Source organism: Coenobita brevimanus, chromosome 24, assembly GCF_032717465.1.
Source record: "Coenobita brevimanus isolate Jiangsu-jjx chromosome 24, ASM3271746v2, whole genome shotgun sequence".
Taxonomy (NCBI): domain Eukaryota; kingdom Metazoa; phylum Arthropoda; class Malacostraca; order Decapoda; family Coenobitidae; genus Coenobita; species Coenobita brevimanus.
In genome coordinates, this window is record NC_136977.1 from 5,659,658 (window position 1) to 5,677,173 (window position 17,516).

The window sequence follows — 17,516 nt, forward strand, 5'->3', positions numbered from 1 at the left end:
GTGTGTGTGTGTGTGTGTGGACATGAAGTGAGGAGGGGTAAGACTTGAGGTAAAGAGAAGAAAGAATTTTAAAAAACGAAAGAAATTGAAGCACCTAAAAAAAAAAAAAAAAAAAAAAAAAAAATCCAAGTGAAAGAAGGAGAGAAAAAGGAACGTGAAAATAGAAATGAAGAGAATTCGCTCAAAAAATAGAGAAAGGGAGGGAGAGATGGGGAGAAAAGAGAGAGAGATGAAAGAGAAAGATAAGAGAGATCCTGAAAAAGCGAGGGAAAAAAATATGCTTGTGTGTAGGACGAAGAAAAACATGGAAACGCAAAGATAAGATTGATAGATAGGTTGGTAAATGGAAAGACATATAGAGTTAATACACCTAAATTATACATGTACCGTATTATTATACAGTATTTATAAGATAGACAGACAAACAGACAGACTGATAGAAGATAGATAGATAGATACTGATAGACAGATGGATAGATAGACATATGCAGATAGGTAGACAGATAAATAGACAGACAGAAAAACATAGAAAGAGAAAGAGAGAGAGAGAGAGAGAGAGGGAGAGAGAGAATCACATTCATAAACAAGGATGCACGCAGAAAGCGCATACCTCCGCCAATGCCAATAAAAAGGATCCGGATCCGGATCCGTGGAGATATTGTGCGGAATACATAGGATCCGGATCCGCCCCAAATTTAATCAATTGTTCCTTGACCCATGGCCCACTCTTCCTTAAAATTTTAGAGAAATTCATTGAGAACTTTTGGAGATATTGTGCAGGAAACACAGGATCCGAATCCTGATCCGGATCTGTCCTCAAATTTAATCAATTATTTCTTGGCCTATGGCCCATCCTTCCACAAAATTTCATTGAAATTCATTGAGAACTTCTGGAGATATTGTGCGGTAGGATCCGCATCCAGGTCCGGATCAGCCCCCAAATTTAATAAATTGTTCCTTGGCCCATGGCCCACCCTTCCACATAATTTCATTGAAAATCATACAGAGCTTTTGGAGATATCGTGTGGACAGACAAACACAAGTGGATACATAACCTCCTCCAAATTCGCTGGCGGTGGTAACCAGAAGAAATACGAGAACGAAACGAATCAAATTACGAGCATCAAAGGGAAAGACGCAGAAAGCTGAGAATAATGGCCAGGAGTAACGAGAACAGAAGGGCAGTAAAATGTAGGGAAATGGCAAGGCAGAGGGGGATAAGTGCGTACGTGATGGAACACAGGAAGATGGACACGAAATGGCTGGGAGGGAAAAAATGTGTTTGTGATGGAACACAGGAAGAGGAAGGAAGCGAAAGGGCTGGCAGGGAAAAAAAAAAAAAAAGAAGAAGTACAGGAAAGGAGAGTCTCTGAGAGATGAAACGAAAGGGCTGGCAGAAAAAAAAAAATGAGGAAATATAAGAAAGGAGAGATTTGCGAGAGCTGAAGAGAAGCCACTAAGAACAAACGATAAGAAAATGTAACGAAAAAGTATTATATGGAAAAGAATATATAACAAAATACCTGGGAAAAAGATGGAGAATTACAAGAAAGAAGAGAACTGTGAGGGTTGAAGGGAATCTGATAAAAAATAAAAATATTCGAAAATCAGAAGAGGCAAAGAATTACACAGAACAAAGTCGACAAGGGACAGCAGATGATAAATGATTGCAATTACATGTCATTAGGAGAACGGGGCAATGAAAGAATGGAGAGCAAGACAAAAAGGTATGATTTTAATTGCGAAAAAGAAAATGATAATAATGTGAGCAAAACAGTATAACAGGGTACGAATAATTATAAAAGGAAATGAATAAAGGTGAAAATGTGTAATGCAATAAAGATGAGAAGTAATAAGTGAGAGAAGAGAAACTGACAAAGACATGACTGATAAGGAATGTTAATTTTTCCCTTTTAAGAATGCCAGTATCAATATGAAGGGCTAAAGTACGTGAATAAACTTCAACACACACACACACACACACACACACACACACACACACACACACACACACACACACATTTTGTCTGCCAATCTACCTGTCTGTCTGTGTCTGTTTATCTCTGTTTCTGTCTCTCTCTCTCTCTCTCTCTCTCTCTCTCTCTCTCTCTCTCTCTCTCTCTCTCTCTCTCCCCTGAAAGCAATGCAACTCACCTACGTCTGTCAGCATATCTCAAAAAAAAAAAAAAATAAGAATAAAATAAAAAATAAAAAATGAACACGTAGAGCCAAAATACTTGTGGCCAATTTTTGCATGGAACTCTGATGATGGTTTTGCTTTTCTGTTTTTCTCTCTCACTGTACCCTGCTCACCTCATTAATCATTGCGTGAATGAGGTTAGGATGATGATGAGGATGATTTAACTTTCTGCCTTCCACTCTTTGTAATCTTCTCACCTCATTTATCATATTGGCATTGGGGTTAGGATGATGAGGATAATGATGATGATGATGATTTAATTTTCTGCCTCCCAATCTCTGTACTCTTCTCACCTTATTTATTATAGATGAAATGTGGTTAGGACGATGAAAGTTATGGGTGTCGATGCTTAGAACGTAATATAGTTAGTATACCGTATTCGGTTTTAAAATCCTTCAATTCTGTGACTTCTATTGTAAACATGCGCTGCATCCAGACGATTTATATTCAGTTTAGGAGAGACTTTCTGTAGCAAGGGGGGCTTACGGGGCTAGACCAAACACGTCCAGTTCGATATGTCTCTCCAGTGCTGAGTAAAATCGTCTGAAGCAAGTAAGAATGAAAATAAAAGGTCATTAAAGTGAAAGGATCGTCTTGCTACCACCAGACCATTTTCTTTGACTTATGAAAAAACCTCATAGTAACAGTAATAATGTCTTCAGCGGCTCCTTGGTTCGAGATCTTTTCCAGGTGAGTATGGTCGACTAAAGGTAAACAAGAATAAACTAATTAAAGACGTCAACTTGCTGAAAAAAGGGTTATTATAAAGAGGAGACAGTATTTAATAACAGGGGTGGGTGGGTTACGACAGGGATAAAGCAGTGATTTATGAGGCGGGATGCACACACACACACACACACACACACACACACACACACACACACACACACACACACACACACACACACACAAATTTGGGGGGAACTTAATAAGGCATCTTCGTATTTATGTATGCATGTACTGTATATATATTCATAACTGCACGAGTATATACGGAGAGAAGAAAACACACACACACACATATTTGGGGGGAACTTAATAAGGCATCTTCGTATTTATGTATGCATGTACTGTATATATATTCATAACTGCATGAGTATATACGGAGAGAAGAAAACGGGAAAGCTGCAAGGGAAGAGGTGGAGGGGGAGGAAGCAACAAGGAAAATACATAACCATCAATTACCAGATGTTGGAGATGTACTTGCCTTGAGGGGCGGAGGTGCAGGGAACACACACACAAAGATGGAATGATAATTACTTCATTGCGAGAAATTTACAACGAGAAGAGACTGCTTATTTGGTGTTCAAGATGTTTCGAGTAATAACAATATGCATCGATAAGTGCACGTATACATAAGAATAATTTGTTTATATGGATAAATGCATACTGTATAAATTATTGTCATTCACTTAAGCTGCGGTAATTGTGCCAAAGTTATTTACTAACTTTCATATGCTGTTGAAAAAAAAAATGCTCAACATGATCTCAACCCTAACTTCCACCTATAAGATGGGTGATAAAACTGTTAATCAATCATACACTACTTGCTTTGAAAAACACTCACAAAATTATCAGAAGTCACAAACATTAAAAACGAAAGAATAACAACGGGATACCTGGGGATTGTGGTCTTATAAAACAAAACGCTTAGATACCGTATAGAGAGAGAGAGAGAGAGAGAGACCAAAATCAAGGAAGAGACAAGAAAATTACTAATTCTAACACAGGGAGGGGGAAGGATGAAGGCAGACTCGCAAGGGTGAATTCTCGGTACCAATATCTGAAGGAAAAAACGAGAGAGGATTGAAACGGAGGAGCAGAGGGCTTAGAGGAATGAATGTGGGGGATTAAGAAGCGACGGATGATGGATAGGAAGGGAAGGGGTGGACGAGGAGGGAGGTAAATGAAAAGAGGAGGGATTGGAGACGAAGAGGGATGCAAGGGGGAGACAGGGGAAAAAGGGAGTGTGATTTATCGCTTATGGGGTGTTGTGACGTATAAATCAATGGCGGGAATTTATCGAGATGGCATAGTGATAAAAGGGAGTGAGTTATTGATTGCTGCTCTGATGAGGATGGTGTACTGAGATAATAACAGTGATAAAGTGAGTAAATGACTTTTGTTCTGACGAGGACAAGGTAGAATAACCGTGCTAAAAGTAGGTGAGCTATTGATTATATTGATGAGGAAATGGTGATATAATTGTGGTAAAACTGAGCAAGTGACTGATTACTGCTTAAAAAAGGTTAAATTGAAATAACAGCGATGATAACATAGAATTACTGATTACTGTAATGAAGAGGATATGTTGAGATAAGTGATAAAAGTGTGCTGTTTCATACTGTTGAGGAGAGGATTATTTTAGGTTAACAGTTTAAAAGTAAGATAATTATGCTACTCAGTGCTGTTTTGATGAAGACAATAAACCAGTATATGTGCAGATCAAACTGAAAAAAAAAAAAAAGGGTGTTTCACTAATGTTTTGAAGATGATAAAGTGAGAGGGCCAAGCCTGATAAAACAAACAGATTTACTGTTTACTCCGTTTTTGACCATGATTTACGGTATTGTAATGAGAAAGCATATACAAGAATGATAATAGTATGCATAAGCTCTGAAGAGAATACGCTGATAATACTGTACCGATGATAATTATGGATAAGTGAGTTGTTAATTACTGCTCTGAAGAGAACATAATGAGACAGCATAGAATGATTAAGAATACAAAGTGAGTTATGATAGAGTACAAGTTACAAAAAGTGTTATCAATCCCTTCAATACAGGAGAAGCAAAGTTATTTATTATTATTATTATTATTATTATTATTATTATTGTTGTTGTTGTTGTTGCTGTTGTTGTCATTATTATTATTATTATTATTATTATTATTATTATTGCTACCACCAGACACTTTTACACAGCTAAAAGAGACCTACCGAACTGAAGTGGTATTCCCTCAATAACCCCTCCACTATTAAAGGCCCTTCTTATATCTGAATTAAATTATCCTGAGGAAGCAAGATTCAACAAAAAGACCTCATTGTTCTGAAAGAGCTGATCAGTTATATTTAATAATTAAAATGTAACGATGTGAACCTGAACATAATAAAATGGGTTCACCTATATGTAAAAAATAATTCCCAATGATCCTAAAACTCTTTGCTTCAGTCATGTCTAAAAAGTGATGGTGTGTGTGTGTGTGTGTGTGTGTGTGTGTGTGTGTGTGTGTGTGTGTGTGTGTGTGTGTGTGTGTGTGTGTGTGTGTGTGTGTGTGTGTGTGAGAGAGAGAGAGAGAGAGAGAGAGAGAATCACGACATTTTTTTTATCCACCTTTTTCTTACACGAGCCTCACGTCGAAACCAAACAATTGATTCCACTCTGGCGTGCATCAGTCGGCGTGTGACATCAAAGCTCAATTATCAACGTTAAAATACTCCTTCATATATTTCCCTCCGCCCAGCCAATCATGCCGTCAGAATCGAAGAGAAAAAAAAGTCGAATATTGAATAGTATCACTGCAGGAGAGACGGACTAATACACTGTCAAAAAATCATTATAATTCTGTGATTAAAACTGGAACATTTGAGCAACATCTTTTTTTCTCGCACCACTGCCCGATTTCTCTCTCTCTCTCTCTCTCTCTCTCTCTCTGTTTTATTCCCTTTTCTTGATACTCGACTGCTGTTTACCTTCGTCATGACATGCGTTTAGCTCCTTTCTTTTCTTGTTTTTTCTTCTATTTGGAGGAAGTTTCGCGTTAAATACTTACCATATCCACACCACCTAATCTGCAGCTCTCATCTTCACAGGGAATACTACCCTTGTCCTGCCACACCGTCCACCATCATCACCAGCCCGTCCTGCCCGCTCCTCATCCTCTTCCTACCATTTTCCTCTCCCAGTAACACTTAACTGGACTTGAACTGACAGGAATTGATCTTGATTGCCTTTACTTTGATTTGACTTCCCTTACTTTGATTTTACTTCACCTTCACCTATGATTGCCATCCATGCGCCTTGAATGCAGAATTGTAACGAAAAAATTAACACTAAAATATGATGCTAGTCACGAGGAAGTGCTAAGGAAAGGATGTACAGCAGTAGGACTGTCTTTTTCCGCCACTGTGCTACGTAAAACAAGCTACAAAAATGACAAAAACCTGGGCCAAGTTAAGGTAAACAAACTATAGTCTGATATGGCTTCTATGACCAAAATGAAGGGGTGTAACATGACCTGCTCTGCCCTTAATTGGCCACTGAAGTATTCTTTTCCTAATTAGTTCATGGAGTGGAGAGGTATATGAGAGAGGGGGATGTAAGCTGGGAGGAGGGCAGCGAAATGGCGGGGGACAGGGCGATATATTGAGGAGAGTTGTTTGTGGCCACCTCTTACGGGATTGAGGTGTCTGACTATAGATAGACGGAAGTATCATTAATCAGTCCGACTACTGTTTTTCTGACGGTCGGGCTATTTCAGACGATGGCTACGTATGTCTTGAACGGTTACGCTGGTACGACGCAGGTAAGCGGGCATTGTACACACCTGTGGACACGAATATAGCTCCCCCTTTTAGTTGAAGAATTATGAAGACTTAAACAATACTCTGAAAAAGTCTGCTGGTCCCCGAAGATCGCAATGCTCGGTTTCGAAAGTCATTGTTCAGTCTCGTTATTTATCGTAATAGGGTGAATCGATGCTTAAGAGTGTACGAGCTTAGTATTTATTTCTTCATCTTCACAATCCTCTATTAATCTACGTTCAGTTCTACTAATGAGTTTTTCTCTCGGGTAGTTTGTCTCAATTCCTGGACCTGTGATAAGATGAGAGAAGGAAAGAAAAAATCATTGTTGCCTACAAAAATCGAGGGAAAACGGGCGAGAGAGAGAGAGAGAGAGAGAGAGAGAGAGAGAAATCAAATAGAAAAAAGGGCAGGTAGAGAACTGAAGATTACAGATTTGCTCTCGATGACAATATACAGATAAATTTAGAAATCCACGATCGCCAGCGCACTCGGTAATATAGTACTACGCTGACTTTATTCTCTCTCACTCGCACTGTTCCAAACTCCCCTTGTGTTAGGCAGAAATGAAGGAATCCGATAGCTCCAGAGAGGGAATCGGACAGCTCCAGAAGTCAAAGGAAAGCGGCTGCCTTGTTATCGGCCGATGTAGTATTTTATTTTCTTGTCGGTAAAAATATCTCGTTACTGATCCCGTTAAAATCAAGGTCACTCCAGCGTGATGGTGGCAGCCAGCCCGTGCATGGGCGAGCGCGCACACACACACACACACACACACACACACACACACACACACACGCACACACACAGAATAATTTATCTGTGGTAGTGGCGTGGAGGTTACAAGTGCAACATAACCGCAAGCAGAGGGCTAATTAATGCGTGATGTAGCTGCCAATTATGCAGATAACTTTGTATAAAATATGATCCACTAAATCATCTTGGGTTTATGTATCCAAACCTTGCAGGCGCTGAGGTCACGGCGTAATCCACATCTGCTTCATTTCACACCAGACTAAATAACACGGCCGTGAGTGAGACCCACGAATTAGGATCCTGGATAGATTAACACTAAATTTATTTCCGGTCCTGTGATATACTCGTATGTCCAAAAAATCGAAAACATCTGGTCTGTAGATTCCCCATAACCATGAAATTAATTGGAAGCATGGTTGTGAAGATGATGATGATGATGATGATGATGCAAACACAAATTTATATATATATATATATATATATATATATATATATATATATATATATATATATATATATATATATATATATATGCATGCATGTTGATGTAGCAGTCGTGGCTCAGTGGGTATGGCCGAAGGGTCGGAGGTTCGAGTCCACCTAAGGGTCACTGCTAGACAACAGGATGGGCATTCGATCCGGTCATAAAGTGCTACACGCTCCAAACCTTTGTTCTCTACCCAGGGGCTACGCCATAGCCCATATCGACAAAAGGGGGCACGGCACAAAACTCAAAATATATATATATATATATATATATATATATATATATATATATATATATATATATATATATATATATATATATATATATATATATATATATATATGACAGTCAAAGACTTCCTTTGTGATGCCTAAGTTAATGTCGGCATCTGGTGTCCATCGTGGCGTGTCCCTTTGTCCTCCTGTAGAGCCCTCACCAGCAGCCACGCTTCCCAACTGTCAACCTCATCCTCCTCACCTCCTGCTGCCGTCCTCCCACATGACTTGCTGCTCCTGCTTCCCGCCGCTCACCTCAGTTTTTGGCATTCAAGGAACCAGCACCATTCATATTTCTTACCCGTAGCAGCTGCGGCCGTCGTGTGGCCACATCAAGGGCCGGGACTCTGCCTTCAAGCGGCCCATAACTCTCCCCAAGCCTGCCAGGGGGGCGTCGCGGCCCGTCTCCCTCCCTCCACCACTGCACCACCACTTCTCCACGCTCCGCCTCACTCAAGATGCCGGAGAAAATCTTAGGAAATAACAAGATACTTCCGGGGAGAAGAAAATATTTCGGCTGGGCTATAATACAAGTAATTTAGTTTCACATCACATGACAGTGCTTTGTTCGGTGTTGTTCTCATTCAAGATTCAAAACAATGTAATCATCATCACAGTCGTCGTCGTTGGCATGCTTAATGAAAGGCTTCTCTCATTAATCTATGGGGGCATTAGTCTGGTCGCTCCAACCCGGCATATTCATGGATTTCATCTGTCTTATTCTCTGTCTGCCTCTTCCTCTCACTCCATCTTTGGGTTATTCCGTTACTTCGACTGTTCATGTTACCAGGTCTGTGCAGGCTGTGACCTAATTGAATCCATTTTCTACTTATTATTTCTGGTGATTGTAGTTTCGAGTTGTGTGTGTTCCCTTACCCATGAAGCTCATTTTTATGTCCATGTGGCACCATATATTATTCTTTCTAATTCTCTGTCAACATTTTGTGCTTAACGATTTTGCTTTACTTTTTTTTTTTAATTCACATGTTCGATGATAAAGAATACACACTGATTATACAGACAATTTTTTGATGGGTAAAATTTTTGGGGGGTAAATTATACTATACTTATAATGACACTGCTTAATAAAAACCTCTCTTTTCACATGACTATTCATTACCTGATACCTGACACCCTATCATGCATCTGAACCGTGTGAACTACCTGTCCTAACCATATCCTGTATACTCGTCAACACGTTCTACTAGCAATTTACTTCCTCCTGTTACTGGGAGGGACTAGTCACGTGATTCCTCGTTCCCTTCATGGTCAGTATAAGCCCCACAGTAGGATGACGTCTCTCTCCCTTCTCTCTCTCTCTCTCTCTCTCTCTCTCTGCTGCTACCTCCCAGAAGGCATTATTTAACTCAGGAAAGAGGCAGTGTCGAGAAGGAATTTTCATGACATGTAGGTGGGTCCTGTGAAATATCAGATAAAAATGCTTCATGAAGTCAAATCCTCAAATTGGCCCCTTCACCAGACGGGATCGGTTTCAAGGCATTACAATCAGCAGACCACTCCTCTATCTCTTGACAGACAGACGCCAGACAGAAAAGGAAAGTACAATATATATCTGTTTACCTACCTTACCACCATCAGACCACTACCCCACCACTTGACAGACAGACGCTAGACAGACAGACAACGGGGGAACAATTGGGTGGACGGACGAACCAGTGCTGTTTTGATGGCTCCGTGCTGAATTCGCTCACACGGGATGATAAACAGGGGAGCGGGGGGTGGACTCTACTGTTATTATGATGGCGTCACACTCGACAACAAATGCTGTCCTGTTGCGAAATGATGGCACCAAATTTATCTGTCACGCCGCATGTATGTCTATAGGGGCGACATGGTGTTGTTGTTGTTATGCAGAGGTGCTGTGTGTGTGTGTGTGTGTGTGTGTGTGTGTGTGTGTGTGTGTGTGTGTGTGTGTGTGTGTGTGTGTGTGTGTGTGTGTGTGTGTGTGTGTGTGTGTGTGTGTGTGTGTGTGTGTGATTTCACATATTTATACGAGTTAACCAGATATGATTCAGAAAATCGTGATATGTCTGCTGAGTTTCTTAAATGTCTGGTCCTGTTTTTCTGTCATGTAAATGTGGGGACAAGAGTGCTTGTGTGTGTGTGTGTGTGTGTGTGTGTGTGTGTGTGTGTGTGTGTGTGTATATATATATATATATATATATATATATATATATATATATATATATATATAGATAGATAGATATATATATATATATATATATATATATATATATATATATATATATATATATATATATATATATATATATATATATATATATATATATATATATATATATATATATATATATATACTATATATATATATTATACAATAGTTCTTTTGTACTTCACTGTTTCCCCTTTTCCTTTTCAGGATACACTATGATAGGCTCTTCACTCCTTTCGCACTTTCCTATAAAATGTCCAGGCCAGTATTTCTATAGTGTGTGGTGTTCCTTCCGACTTTTCCTGCCGACCTCAGCTGGAGGCGGGGAAGGCCACCTTTACTCTCCTTATCTCATTCTTGAACAGTAGGAGCTGCCTTGCATGGGTCAACTGCCGACTGCAGTAATCCTCTCTTCTTATGTTCCAACTGTATGTACAATATACATAATCAATGGATATGTGTTCAGCAAATATATCCATCTTTCGTTCTACATTCATCTATCTATCTGTTCTTGCCTTATCGCTTCATCTACCTAGGTGTTCATCTATCAATCTGCTCATCAATCTGTAAGTCCAGCTGTTCTATTCGTACATCCATATGTATTCATTTATCTGTTAATTCCTATATGCTTACATCTACCAATCTGTTCATCTATCTATATATTCAACTTTCTCTTTCGTACATCCATAATGTATTCATCTACCTCTTCATCCCAGTATTTGCTAATCCATCTTTTCATCTATCTTTGCGGTCTTCTGTCTATCTACTCATCTGTCTCCCCTGAAGGATGGAATCAGATTATCCCCCTAATCCGGGATCACAAAGCTCTCAGGGAATCAGTACGGACGTATCGGAGGAAGAGGAGGGAAATACAGCAAAATATAGCAAGCCAGAGAAAGTTCACAAACTACTGGAAAAACAATACAGTATGTTAAAGAAAGTTCACCAATACTGAGGAAAAATAAAGTCCGCCAAAGAAAGCTCACCAATAACAAGGAAAGTCTCAAACAGGCCAAAGAAAGGTTGCCATAAACTAGGAAAACTACAATATTACAAGGAAAGCTCACCCGTTCAGGAAAATTACATAACACAGAAAGCTCACCAACAACTACGAAAACTCCAAACCTGACAAAGAAAGCTCACCAGTAATGACAAAGAAAGCTCACGGGTGACCACAAACGCATCGTCACCATGTATTTCTGTCCGCCACCAGACTGCCCTCTCCCCAACTCACTCACCCCTCATTCAAATATCTCTCCACCCCATCCCTCCACCTCATCCTCTGCCTCCCCCTTCCTCCTCCCTCCCTCTATCACACTTACATGCACTTTACTCGTCAGTCTCTCATTCTTGCTACCTCGAGGCAATTATAGGCAGCTTAAGGAAGACGTCTCGTCGTGAAGTGGTTAGACACAGCCTCCATCAGCCTCTTAACTCCTACACTATGATCCTTTTAATATTATACACTTTTTTTTTTTTTTTTTTTTTTTTTTTTTTTTTTTTTTTTGCGGGGAAGAAGGAACCAAAGGCCATGGCCGGCAGTAACAGTTCCCTCCAAGAGAAAAACAAAATACAATAGAGAGCCAAATTCAAGATCCGATCATTTTGAGATGCCTGGACACACTGCGTTTGAAAGACTGGAGATCATAGGCAGCAGGAAATACAGACAGAGGGAGACAGTTCCAGAGTTGACCTGTTGCATAAATGAAAGACTGGGAGTAACGGTTAACTCTTGCATTAGAGAGTTGGACAGAAAAGGGATGAGAGTTTGCTGCCAGACGGGTGCTACGCGCCCGTCGTAGAGGTGGAGGAATGCAAGCAGACAGTTCAGAGGAGCAGTGACCATTAAAGTAGCGATAGAAAAGAGATAAAGATGCAACAGTGCGGCGAAGAGACAGAGGTTGAAGGGAGTCAGTAAGAGGAGGAGAGTTAATGAGACAAAAAAGCCTTTGACTCCACCCTATTGAGAAGAGCTGTATGTGGGGAGCCTCCCCACACATGAGAGTTGTACTCCACACAGGGGCGGATAAAACCTCTGTATAGAGTCAACAATTGTGCAGGGGTAAAGAAAGAGCGGAGTCGGCTTAGCACACCCAATCTCTTAGAAGCAGATTTTACAAGAGATGTAATATGATCTTTCCAAGATAAGTCCCGAGTAAATGAAACCCCAAGCATGTTCAAGGATGATGCAGGATTAAGCTGAATATTATTAAACATTAATGGGTATACCTGTGGAAGATTTTGTCGGGTTGATAGGTGTAAGAACTGAGTCTTAGATGCATTAAAGACAACCATATTATTTTTACCCCAGTCAGCGATACGAGCCAAGTCAGACATTAGGTGTGCCATAGCCTCATCCCTTGTTTCTTGAAGTAACTGTTGAGATGGGCGTTGCGGGACCCGAATGGAAAGGTGAAGGGTGGAGTCATCAGCGTATGAGTGGATAGGGTTAGATGTACAGCTTAGAAGATCATTGATGAATAAAAGGAAGAGAGTTGGTGATAGGACAGAGCCCTGAGGAACACCACTGTTGATAGATCTAGGAGAAGAACGATGGCCGTCTACAACAGCGGCTATAGAACGACCAGAAAGGAAGCTAGCGATGAAGGCACAGATAGAAGGATAGAAACCGTAGGAGGGCAGTTTGGAAATTAAAGATTTATGCCAGACTCGATCGAAAGCCTTTGAGATGTCAAGTGCAATGGCAAAGCTTTCGCCAAAGTCCCGAAAGGAGGATGACCAGGAGTCTGAAAGGTAGGTGAGAAGATCGCCAGTGGAGCGTCCCTGACGGAACCCATACTGACGATCGGAAAGAAGGTTGTGATAGGAAAGATGCCTTAAAATTTTTCTATTAAGAATTGACTCGAAAACTTTTGAAATACAGGACGTTAAAGCAATTGGACGATAGTTGGAGGGTTGGGAGTGGTCACCCTTCTTTGGGACTGGCTGAATGAGAGCAAACTTCCAGCAAGAAGGAAAGGTACAAGTTGACAGACAAAGGCGAAAGAGTTTGCCTAGGCAGGGGTGTAAGCACAGAAGCACAGTTCTTGAGAACAACAGGAGGGACCCCATCAGGCCCATATGCCTTGTTAGTACTGAGGCCAGTGATGGCAGAAAATACATCAACTGAAGAAATTTTAATGTCAGCCATGAGGAAGTCAGAGGGGAGAAGTGATGGAGGAACAGCACCGGAATCGTCTAAGGTGGAATTGGAGGAGAAAGTCTGTGCGAAGAGATCTGCATAATCAGTAGAAGAAATAGCTACAGAACCATCAGAGTAGAAAGAGGAGGGAAGGATGATGAGGTAAAGTTGTTAGAAAGATTTTTGGCAAGGTGCCAGAAGGAGCGGGAAGAATTCGAGTTGGAGAGTTGAGAGCATTTAGTATGGATGAAATTATTTTTAGTAGAGCGAAGAACAGACTTAGCACGATTCCGGGCAGAAACGTAAAGATGATGTGATTCAGGTGTGGGTTGGCTCCGGTACCTTTTGTAGGCCCTCTCCTTGTTGCGGACAGCATTAGAACAAGCGTGATTAAACCAAGGCTTTCTTGCGTTAGTCAAAGGATATGAGAAAGGAATGTATGCTTCCATGCCCGAGAGAATAACCTCCGTAATGCGCGAGGCACACTCAGATGGCTCCCGGCCATGGAAGCAATAATCATTCCAGGGAAAATCAAAGAAGTACTGCCTGAGGGCCTCCCAGTTCGCGGCTCCAAAGTGCCACAGACGACGTTTCCCTGGAGGGTCCACAGGCCGTACCGGAGTGATAGGACAGGTTAAGGTAATAAGGTTGTGATCGGAGGAGCCCAACGGAGAGAAAAGATTAACAGAGTAAGCAGAAGGATTAGTTGTGAGGAAGAGGTCAAGTATGTTGGAGCTCTCTCCAAGGCGGTCAGGGATACGGGTAGGGTGCTGTACAAGCTGCTCTAGGTCATTAAGGATAGAAAAGATGTAGGCTTGTTCACCAGGTGGATCCGTGAAAGGAGAGGAGAGCCAAAGGTGGTGGTGAACATTGAAATCTCCAAGAATGGAGATTTCAGAGAAAGGAGAAATGGACAGAATGTGTTCCATCGTAGAAGTAAGATAGTCAAAGAATTTTGATAGTCAGTAGAATTAGGGGATAAGTAAACAGCACAGATATATTTAGTCAGAGAATGACAGGAAAGCCGAAGCCAGAGTGTGGAGAATTCAGAAGAATCAAGTTCAGGAACACGAGAGCAAGATAAGTCGTTGCGTATGTATACACAACAGCCACCTTTGGCTTTGAAATGAGTATAGAGAAAGTAGGAGGATACAGAAAAGGGTTTGCTGTCGGTTGCCTCAGACAGCTGAGTCTCCGTCAGAAAAAGAAGGTGAGGTTTAGAGGAGGAGAGGTGGTGCTCAACAGAGCGAAAGTTAGATGAAAGGCCGCGAATGTTGCAGAAATGAAGAAGAAGAGAGTCAGACAGTGGTTCCAGGCACCTCGAGTCGTCACCGGGAGAGGGGCAGATGGCGGGGGCATTTATGGTCCCCCCCCCTGGGGACTCCGAGGCTTGATTAATAGACGCCATTATTATTGATTTTTGAAAAGGAAGTGTAGTGTGTACTGTGCATGTAGTTTGGTGAAGATAGTTAGAGAAATTTGTACTGGAGAGCATGCTGGCCTACTCTCTGTGTAACTGAGACACTGAAAAAGTTCAGCAAAGGGGGATGGTCAGGAACTAGTCCTGAGGGCTGATGAAACGGGAGCTCCAGCACTCCCTGTCATCAGCTTTCCATCCACCTCGGGAGTACTGCCCTGCTCGACTGGTGCTACAGTCTACTCCAGACGATTTTATTTATTACTTCAGACCTCTAGCTTCGGACGGTTTAATGAAGGCTATAACATGTCCCTACAGTTCGAAAATCTTCCCCTTGACTGAATGAAATCGTCTAGTAGTACCAAGAATGATAAGCAAAGGACGTCATAGAATTAAAGAGGCTAATCACGAAAGGTAATACCGAAGGTGAGTAAAGTCGCCAGGAACACTAAATCTACGAAAGCCGTCGCCGTGTTGACCCCTTGCGACGTGTTTCGAATATAAAATTAATCTTATCGTCTGGCGGTATCGGATTTTTTTTATTAACCCCTCTAATTCGGGTGACTCCATTTTTTTCTTGCTGCTATAAGATGAATTTATTCTACTTCGAAATATGTCCGCGTACTGAAGTGGTTTATTATGGCTGTATCTACTCCCTCAAGTTAGAAGACTTTTTTAAGCTGAATAAAATCGTCATATAATGGAAGAGAGAGAGAGAGAGAGAGATTAATTCCAGGCTCAGTGGATTACAGACGATAATGTACTGATGAGGCCAAGGGAGACTGTTTCCAGCTCTCACTAAGAGGGGGTCTCTTATTTTGCTGAATAAAACCTCTTAAAAGTGACAAAAAAAAAAAAAATAATCATACTGAAAGGGAAAGGAATGAACTTACTGACCACATACCTTTCCACGAAGCAAGTGTTGGGTCTCAAAGCCTCGGTTTTAATCTGCAGCCTGTCACTCGAGTTCTGAAACATTTTGAAAAATTTGAAATATTTATTTATACACATACACAAAATACAAAAACAAAAACAATGCTGATAATATATTCTTCATGCTATAATCTGCCTTTCTGTGGGTGAAAGTATTGCGGGCAGAGAAAAGGATGATTTGGGGATACACTGCACAAAAAATATCATACTAAGAACATCACGAGATTAAGATTTTTTGTAGATAACCTAACAGCTGACACAACCACGAGAAAAAGAAATTATGGAAATACACTCTATCCAGGTGTACATGCAAGAATAGTGAGAATAGTAATCGTATCCAGGTGTACATGCAAGGATAATAGTTGTATTCAGGTGTACATACAGGGATAATTGTGGTATCCAGATGTACAGTACATGCAAGGACAACAGTTATTTGCTAATGCTCCTACACCCAGCCCTGGATGGGTATGAACATATGACAGGACAGGAACGGCTTTGATGCGCTTTAATGTATCATCATCAATATTCCACACACAGCCAGCCCGCCGTGAATGTTTTTATCTCGTCACGGAAATTGGGTTTAAAACATTACGGGCAGAGTGGATTGGACGCCCGGCTGTGGGGAGACAGGGTGTAGGTACTGGGTGGTAGGCAGGATACAAGCAGAGGCAAGCAGGATACACAGGTAGGCGGAGAGAAAGAGAGAGACAGTGTTGGTACAGGCAGGAAGGCAAGAAGGGAGGCAGAGGAAGGCAGTAAAAGAAAGGCACAGTAAAACAGGGGGGAGACTAAGAAAGGCACGGGGAGGTAGGCAAGGTAAAAGCGGTGAAAGGAAGGAAAAGCGAGGGAGGTAGAAAGCAGGGATGAGAAACGAGGCACAGAGGGAAAGGCAGAGGGAGGAAGGAAGAAAAACAGGGTGGGGCAGAGGAAGAGGAAGACAGGGAGAGATACAGGGTACAGGCAGAAGGAGGCAGGGAGAAGGACACAGGAAGAAGGAGGAACGGAAAGGCATTGCACAGGCAGAAAGAGGTAAGGAGAGGTAAGGTATAGGCAGAGGGAGGTAGAGAGAGAGAAATGCAGGGTAGTGGCAGAGGGAGACAGAATGAGAGGCAGGATAGTGGCAGAGGGACGTTGGGAGAGGCAGGGTACAGGCAGAGGGAGACAAGGAGAGAGGCAGTATCGAGGCGGAGCTAGGAGGGAGGAAATATTCAGAACAATATCGGTGAGGAGGAAATATTCATAACAATATCTATAAAGGGGGGCTACTTAAAAAAAAAAAAATAAGGATGAAATACAGAATAACACCAATGATTAAAAAATATGCATAATCGTTGAGGAAGGAAAAAAAAAATCAAGACTCATATGACGAAATACTGAGCCTAATATCAACAACGAGAATATACTCAAAATAATATCAGCAAGGAGAAAATACTCGGAATAGTACCAGTAACGATGAAATACTGAGAATAATAACGACAACGAGGAAATATTCAGAGTAAAATCGATTACTAAATTACGGCTTTGGCTGACGGAGGCGAGAAAGATACACAAAAATCCACCAACTTTGTGACTGGCCAGACGGTGGAAAGT